Source organism: Miscanthus floridulus, chromosome 18 (assembly GCF_019320115.1).
Source record: "Miscanthus floridulus cultivar M001 chromosome 18, ASM1932011v1, whole genome shotgun sequence".
In the NCBI taxonomy this organism is placed as follows: Eukaryota; Viridiplantae; Streptophyta; class Magnoliopsida; order Poales; family Poaceae; genus Miscanthus; species Miscanthus floridulus.
In genome coordinates this window covers 73,633,832-73,642,066 of record NC_089597.1, presented here as the reverse complement: position 1 = coordinate 73,642,066, position 8,235 = coordinate 73,633,832, and the positions used below count along the sequence as shown (strand labels likewise).

The window sequence follows — 8,235 nt, the reverse complement described above, 5'->3', positions numbered from 1 at the left end:
GGTTGGAGGATGTCCGTTTTGGAGATCTCGCGCTCACGCCTTGCAGAAGGCGCGGGATTCACGGCGGCCTCCCAATTGGCGGCGTCCGCGGGGTTCTTTGGCGGTGTCGCTGCCATCCTCTCCTCCCTGACTGCCGGCTCCCTTCCCCTTCACTGTCGACGGTGAGGACTCCCCATTGCGCTCCCTCGTGTGGCCTCGCGGGGCAATCCGAGGAGGTGCGGGGTATAGGGTTTTGGGGGATGGTTTTGCGGTGCGGAGGCAGCGTAGGTCTCGTTGTGGCAGCGTTGGCGAGAGGAAGGGGAGGAGCGGCGGCACGAATGGGGTGAGGGATGGGAATCCAACCTGTGCGGTGTGGTGTGCGGCGGGCACGGGGGCGGGCGGGCGGGTGTTGGATCGCATGCAGGCATACCGATGTAGTGCTTGCGGGATCGCACGGGGAGGGCAGGAAGGTGAGGCGAAGTTTTTATTGCACCAAAACGGTATCTCCTCTTTAGTCGTTTTAGTCGTGGGATAACAGATATTGGAGATTTTGTTCTTCATAAAATTGAGGTCAACAACTTGGTAATGAAATAAAGAGTCAAGGCTCAAGAATGAAGTTCTCATAAAAAAAATTGTTCTCTTAATAAAAGGTACCTCAACAACTTGGTAATGAAATTTTCCTAGGGAAGAGTCATCAAGAATGTTAAGGCCCATGATGAAAAGAAAAAACAACGAAACCAGACCTCATACGAGCGCGGGCAAAAATTCATACATGCTCACGGGGACAGGGGAAAAAAAGAACGCTCGCACGAACACGGAAATAAAAGGGACACGCTAGGACGGAGACGCTCACGTATCTCGGACGGATTTAGAAAACAGATAACGGCACGCATGCATTGTGGGTTCGGACGAACACGAAAAAACAAAGAAAGTCGCCTGGGCTTAACCGAGAAATTCCTGAAAAGAAAAAAAACAAAATTAAGAAACTCTTCTTAGTTTAATGTTAGGGCAAGATATTTTTTTTTAATTTCTACTTTAATCATTTTCTATTTGGACTAAGATTCTTACCCATCTTACTCATGATCAGATAGATCTATTTGGATTAGAATTCGTAACTATCCAGGTTAAGGTTGACACAATATCAAACCATTTTTGTGGACCCACCATCATTTCTCATTCCGATGCCTTCTGCCTTCAGTAATTGAGCCACAAGTGCTAGGAAATGACCGAGCACTGCAGTCTTCAGACCCTCTTTCTGAGCGATGGTTGTGACCTTGTCAATACCAGATATTTTGTTAGCACTAAAGATACCAGAAACAAGAAGCCCGCTTGAGTCCCCAACCTCATCATGCTGTTGAAAAACTAAAAAAAGAAAAGAGATTTTTACACTAACAGAGCCAATCACATCTACCAATATATGAGAATTTGAGTAGCAGCCATGGTCCCACTGATTAGTTACAACCCACCCCTGTACTGAAACAATTTGACTCATTCTACAGAGACAAATCGACGAAACAAAGCATGCCACTGTGAAGAAACTCCATAAATAAAAAATTGTACAATAACAACCATTGCTACCGAAGCACTCCACTAATGATCACAACGCTGAAAAGTTGTGCAAATTTTACGTCAGTAAATCCAATCGCATTCAACAATATGCTGAAATTTAGCACCCGGCCATGTTGCCAGTGATGAACTGATGATAAACAGAACGACGATAACCAAACAAAATATAGCCACGATTAGCAGAAAATTCACGAGGACCAACCCACTCGCTGCCGTTGGCAGGAACGACATCCATGTGCATGCCGACGAAGGAGGCAACGCGGCCGGGGACAGTGCCGGGGTAATCGAATCATAAATAAATTAATCGTATCGCAGGGGGAGAGAAAGGGAAACCGAAGAATTATGAACTTGCAAAGAGCTGTATGGTTGTATAGACCTACCACATCAGACAGCATAAGTAGCTTCGAATTGACAGCTTTGAACTGCTGTCCTCACAACCAATCTTGGCTCACCATGGTTACCTCTGTATGTCAAAAGAATGAAAACAAATGAGAAGTGGCTAATGTCCTTGTTTTGTTTACAGAGCTAATTTCCGTTTCTTGTAAGATTCAAATCAACTCATTTGTGGTCCGGTGCTGACCTGCGTGTTGCCGTGGAGCCTACCTCCGTGCTCCGGAAGACAGACCTTGGTCGGCGCCGGAGGTCGCTGTTCCCGTCCCTCGACCTTGGTCCTCCACGTCCGTCATGAACATCGGGGCCCGGGGGTGCTGCCGCTGCTAGATCGAGGCCGCCTTCGCGGTCGTGTCGCTCCCCGTCGCAGTCGACGGGACCCCTGTGCCCTCGCGCGCGCGGGAGAGATGGAGAGCGAGGACGCCGAGGAGCGACGCACGGAGCCACCGAGAAGGCTAGACGGGGTTCCCTAGCTCTGCGCGGCCGGCGGCGGCGCGCCTAGATGCGAGCGGGCGCGGGCGACGATGGTGCTCGTGCGGCGGCGGTGCGGCCTGCTGCGGGCGGGCGTGGGCGAGGATGGGGCGCGTGCGGCGGCGGCGCGGCCTGCTGCGGGCGGGCGCGGGCGCTGGGTGCGCGCGATGGGGGCGTGGCCAGAATCACGGGAGCGGGTTTTGTTTTCTTCCCGAAGCGACGTTTCTTTTCTTGCGAGGGAGACGGACGGCGTAGGGGGCGCGTGCGGCCGCGGCGCGGAGCGAGGTTTCTTTCCTGCCCGGAGCAACGTTTCTTTCCTGCACAAGGGAGATGAGCATGAACGCGGTTGGAACGTCGCACCAAAACGGTGTTCACTCTTTAGTTGTTTCGAAGATAAGAGATATTGGAGATTTTGTTCTTCATAAAATTGACGTCAACAACTTGGTAATGAAATAAAGAGTCAAGGCTCAAGAAGGGAAATTCTCATAAAAAAAATTGTTCTCTTAATAAAAGGTACCTCAACAACTTGGTAATGAAATTTTCATAGAGGAGTCATCAGAATGTAAAGGCCCATGATGAAAGGAAAAATCAACGAAACCAGACCTCGGACGAGCGCGGGCAAAAAATCATACATGCTCACGGGGACAGGGGAGAAAAAAGAACGCTCGCACGAACACGGAAATTAAAGGGACACGCTAGGACTGGAGACGCTCATGTATCTCGGACGGATTTAGAAAGCAGATAACGGACACGCATGCATTGTGGGTTCGAACGCACACGAAAAAACAAAGAAAGTCGCCTGGGCTTAACCGAGAAATTCCTGAAAAGAAAAAAAACAAAAATAAGAAACTCTTCTTAGTTTAATGTTAGGGCAAGATATTTTTTTTTTTAATTTCTACTTTAATCATTTTCTATTTGGCACTAAGATTCTTACCCATCTTACTCATGATCAGATAGATCTATTTGATTAGAATTCGTAACTATCCAGGTTACACGAAAACCTATGTCCAAGCAATGCATGTCATATAAAATAGGAGAGGTCGTAGACAAACAAACAGAGATAGTTTCACATTCACGGAGTTAGTAGAGAGCCGGACCAAAAAAGGTTGAAATTTTTTTGGCACTTTAATATTTGTAATAATAGATATAAGTTTAGGACGACCAGAACCTCGTAACATGAAATATGTTGGGTAATTAGAGCATTCCAAGAATACCCAATAATTTCTTCCCAAAAATATGGTGTTTTCTAACTCCTAAAAAAGTATTGGAAGAAATAAATAAGACCATCTCCAACAGTTTACAATAATTCACTCCTTGCATCTACATTGCCACCGCCGACCTGCACAGTTCTACCGACCCGGGCCAGCCCCTAGCCGGTGGCAGCCAGCCACCAGGGCACCCTAGCCGGCCCCCAGTGCCTCCCATCCGGCAGCCAGCCTCGCCCAGCTGCCATGAGGAGGCCACAGCCAGCCGCCAGCCTCTCCCGGCCGGCCACAGCTGGCTGGGAGTATCTTCCGACTGGCCACGGCGGCGAGATAAGGCACGAAGAAGAAGGCCACGGGAAAACTCAGCGCGAAGAAGGAGACTGTGCGAGGAAACTTAGATACATGTGACCTAGAGTCCGCGCATCTTTACGCGTGTGGGGTTTTTTTTCAAGTGTTAAAAGATTGGGAGGTGAGTTTGGGAGTTGTCGGAGATGAGCTTTTTTTCCATTTTTGCCAAAAATCATGGATTGGGAAGGTTTATTGGGTACCGTTGGAGATGCTCTTAGTTGGGTGGATTTTAGTAAAGGATTAAAACATTTATCCTGTTAGGAGTGACCGTGTTACGCTGGTTGCTTTGGTTACACAGAAATGGTTTATTGTTTGAAAAATATATATTCTTCTTCCTTTGCAAGTTATACATTCAATCATCCACTGGCTCTATATTTAGCCTATCTATCTATATATAAGAACTTTAAATTTGTCTGCGTTTACTGTTCATCCGCGATCCACAAGACTCAGATTACTGTAGATCAGCAGTACCGGGTACCAGATTCCGCGATGAGCAATGCAAACCCGATACGGAACAGTATGCGCCCTTTATGGAACAGTGCACACCCGTTCCATCTTTTTTCCCCCTTTTTTTCCGCCCTACTTCCCACGTGAAGCGTGGGTGCCCACGCTAGTTCTTCATAAATTGGATTCACAAGGGTTTAGTTATGGTGGGTTCGCAACCGTTGCTGCTAGTGGCTAATTAAGGACTTCTTTTTTAGATATATCGGTGACGGACTAATATATGGATTGATGATCGCTATAATGTTTTCTTCTTATTCTCTTTTAGTTGGCCATATGTGCTTCTTGTTAGGCAGAGCTTGGAAGAACTTCCTCAAAACCGTGTATCAATATCAACTTGATGTAGTGCAGCGCGCTACTGATTTTATTTTTTAATAAAATCCTAAGAAAACCGTGAGGCCGAAGTAACGTCCTCTCTCATGAACTCAGTGACAACCATTTTCGTCGGCATTCACATTCACTCACGTATGCCTTCCAACCGCCTCTCCTTGATTCTCTCTATCTAAAACAGATTCATCATTATCCAAAGAGCGCGAACGCAATCGGTGGATGATTCATCCTTACTCGAAACGAAAGACCGCTCCGAATTTTGAAACTTTGCTGCGACCCCGCCCATTTCCCTCTCACCCGTCTCTGACTCTTATCGATCTACTAGCTAGCTCTCTCTATATATGTTGCCCACTAGTGTGCACCCAAACCCATCGCGCAGCACCACGTTAGCTAGTGGTTAGGTCTCCCTCCCAACAATGGCGGCGTCCCCGTCCCATCTCCTCGTCGTCCTCGCCGTGTTGCTGTTGTGCAGCACCGCCATCCCCATGGCCTCCTCCTCCACCACCACCACCGTGAACGTGACCAGCTTCGGCAAGGCGTACACAAAGGTCTGCGACGCGGATCGGTTCGCGGAGATGGGCCTCAACATGTCGGCGTTCCCCTACTGCGACGCGTCGCTGCCGTACGCGGACCGGGTGCGCGACCTCATCGGCTGGATGACGGTGGAGGAGAAGGTCGGCAACCTCGGCGACATATCCCACGGCGCGCCTCGCGTCGGCCTGCCGCCCTACAAGTGGTGGTCCGAGGCGCTGCACTGGCATCTCCAGCACCGGCCCGACGGCGCTGTTCGACGACCTCCACAGCAAGCCGGGGAACCACTCCGGCCGCGCCACCGTCAACAACGCCACCGTCTTCGCCAACGTCATCAACAGCGCCGCCTCCTTCAACGAGACGCTCTGGAAGTCCATTGGACAGGTATATATGTGTACATTTCGATCGATCTTCACAATAATGTTTTTCTTTTGTGCTGCCACGTTACCATGTCTCAATAGAAACATGCATATGTATGTACATCACAGATCGGCATTGCATCTGTACGTGTTATTTGCATTTCGATTTCCGTCGGCATTTCGAGCGTTTGTAGCTAGATCAAAACATTAGATCTACTATATACACTAATAGCAGATCTGATGGTATATGGATGAATGCAGGCTGTTTCGACGGAGGCACGTGCGATGTACAACCTTGGCAAGGGCGGGCTGACGTACTGGAGCCCCAACATCAACGTGGTGCGCGACCCGCGGTGGGGCCGCGCCCTCGAGACCCCCGGCGAGGACCCCTTCGTCGCCGGCCGCTACGCCGTGAACTTCGTCCGGGGCATGCAGGACATCCCCGACCACGACACCGGCAGCGGCGGCGACCCGTCCACCCGCCCTATCAAGACCTCCGCCTGCTGCAAGCACTACGCCGCGTACGACGTGGACGACTGGCACAACCACACGCGGTTCAAGTTCGACGCGCGCGTCTCGGAGCGCGACATGGCGGAGACCTTCCTCCGGCCCTTCGAGATGTGCGTCCGCGACGGCGACGCCAGCAGCGTCATGTGCTCCTACAACCGCGTGAACGGCATCCCCGCCTGCGCCGACGCGCGCCTCCTCTCCGGGACCATCCGTGGCGACTGGCAGCTCCACGGCTACATCGTCTCCGACTGCGACGCCATCCGCGTCATGACGGACAACGCCACCTGGCTCAACTTCACCGGCGCCGAGTCCAGCGCTGCCTCGCTCAGGGCGGGGCTCGACCTCGACTGCGCCGAGAGCTGGATCGAGGAGAAGGGCAGGCCGCTCAGGGACTTCCTCAGCGAGTACAGCAAGGCCGCCGTCGCGCAGGGCAAGCTGCGCGAGTCCGACATCGACAGCGCGCTGAGGAACCAGTACATGACGCTCATGAGGCTGGGATACTTCGACAACATCCCGCGGTACGCCTCCCTCAACGAGACGGACATATGCACCGACAAGCACAGGAGCCTCGCCCACGACGGCGCAAGGCAGGGAATAGTGCTCCTCAAGAACGACGGCAACCTTCTTCCTCTGGACCCGGAGAAGATCCTTGCCGTCGCCGTGCACGGACCACACGCCCGGGCACCTGAAAAGGTCATGGACGGCGACTATACAGGTCAGCATATGCAGTGTATCAATCAGGTAGTGGAAAGGGCGAAAGGCCGGCCGGCGTGTTCAGACTTCAGAGTTATAATGATCGATACTCATGCATTCGTATATGATCCTGCAGGACCGCCATGCCGCTACGTCACGCCGCGCCAAGGTATAAGCAAGCACGTGAAGATCTCGCACAGGGCGAATACGACCATCTACTTGGGTGGCATAAACCTTCACATCGAGAGGGAGGGAAACGACAGGGAGGATCTTCTCCTACCCAAGAACCAAACAGAGGAGATCCTACACTTCGCCATGGCCTCACCGAACCCGATCATCCTGGTCATCCTGTCGGGAGGCGGCATCGACGTCTCCTTCGCGCACAAGCACCCCAAGATCGGTGCCATCCTTTGGGCTGGGTACCCTGGCGGTGAAGGCGGCAACGCCATTGCTGATGTCATCTTTGGAAGATATAACCCAGGTAAATAAGTGCAAAGACCATACCACTTCTTTCTTGTGCATTACTATCACACTAATTATTGTCCAATAATGTTGTTTTATCATTTTTCTGATTGAATGATGAAAAATAGGTGGAAGGCTGCCACTGACATGGTTCAAGAACAAGTACATCCAGCAGATCCCCATGACGTCCATGGAGTTCCGGCCAGTGCCGGAGAAGGGGTACCCCGGCAGGACGTACAAGTTCTACGATGGCCCGGAGGTGCTGTACCCCTTCGGCTACGGCCTCAGCTACACCAAGTTCCTCTACGAGACGAGCACCGACGGCACCTCCGTCACGCTCCCGGCCACCGGAGGCCACTGCAAGGGGCTCAGCTACAAGCCCAGAGTGGCTACCATCCCCATCCTGCCAGGCCGTCGACGTTGCCGGACACGCCTGCACAGAGACCGTCAGCTTCAACATTAGCGTGATCAACGGCGGCGGGAGGGGCGGCGCCCACGTCGTGCTGTTGTACACGGCGCCGCCGCCGGAGGTGGCCCAGGCGCCGATCAAGCAGGTGGCGGCGTTCCGGAGGGTGTTCGTGCCGGCCACAAGCACCGCGACCGTGCCCTTCACGCTCAACGTGTGCAAGGCGTTCGGCATCGTGGAGAGGACTGCGTACACCGTCGTGCCCTCCGGCGTAAGCAAGGTGCTGGTCGAGAACGGCGACTCGTCGTCGTCGGTGTCGTTCCCAGTCAAGATCGACTTCTCCGTCTCCGTGTAGTGCATGTTTAATTTCTCGTTGCGATGTTTTACGAAGGATCCGACATTCAGTTGTTTTGGTCTCCTCTGTCAACTGAAAATTTTTCTCATACATTTACACCGTCTTCTAGCTATATTTACACAGTCTATT

The 8,235-nt window shown here is 51.9% G+C and overlaps 1 long non-coding RNA gene and 1 pseudogene across 3 annotated transcripts; one reads left to right on the top strand and one right to left on the bottom strand.

The window, feature by feature from the left end:
* Positions 1 to 613: 613 nt before the first annotated feature.
* Positions 614 to 2,626, bottom strand: LOC136522902 (uncharacterized). Of its 3 annotated transcripts, none has more exons than XR_010776000.1 (3): positions 2,126 to 2,626; positions 1,048 to 2,008; positions 614 to 936 (listed from the first exon to the last, which is right to left on the bottom strand). It is a non-coding gene; the product is annotated as an uncharacterized lncRNA (long non-coding RNA). The 3 variants fall into 3 exon arrangements; XR_010776001.1 differs by having other exon boundaries at positions 1,144 to 2,008; XR_010776002.1 differs by having other exon boundaries at positions 614 to 1,252; positions 1,926 to 2,008.
* A 2,565-nt stretch (positions 2,627 to 5,191) lies between these two features.
* LOC136520994 (beta-D-xylosidase 3-like) lies at positions 5,192 to 8,220 on the top strand (annotated as a pseudogene).
* The last annotated feature ends 15 nt before the right edge of the window (positions 8,221 to 8,235 follow it).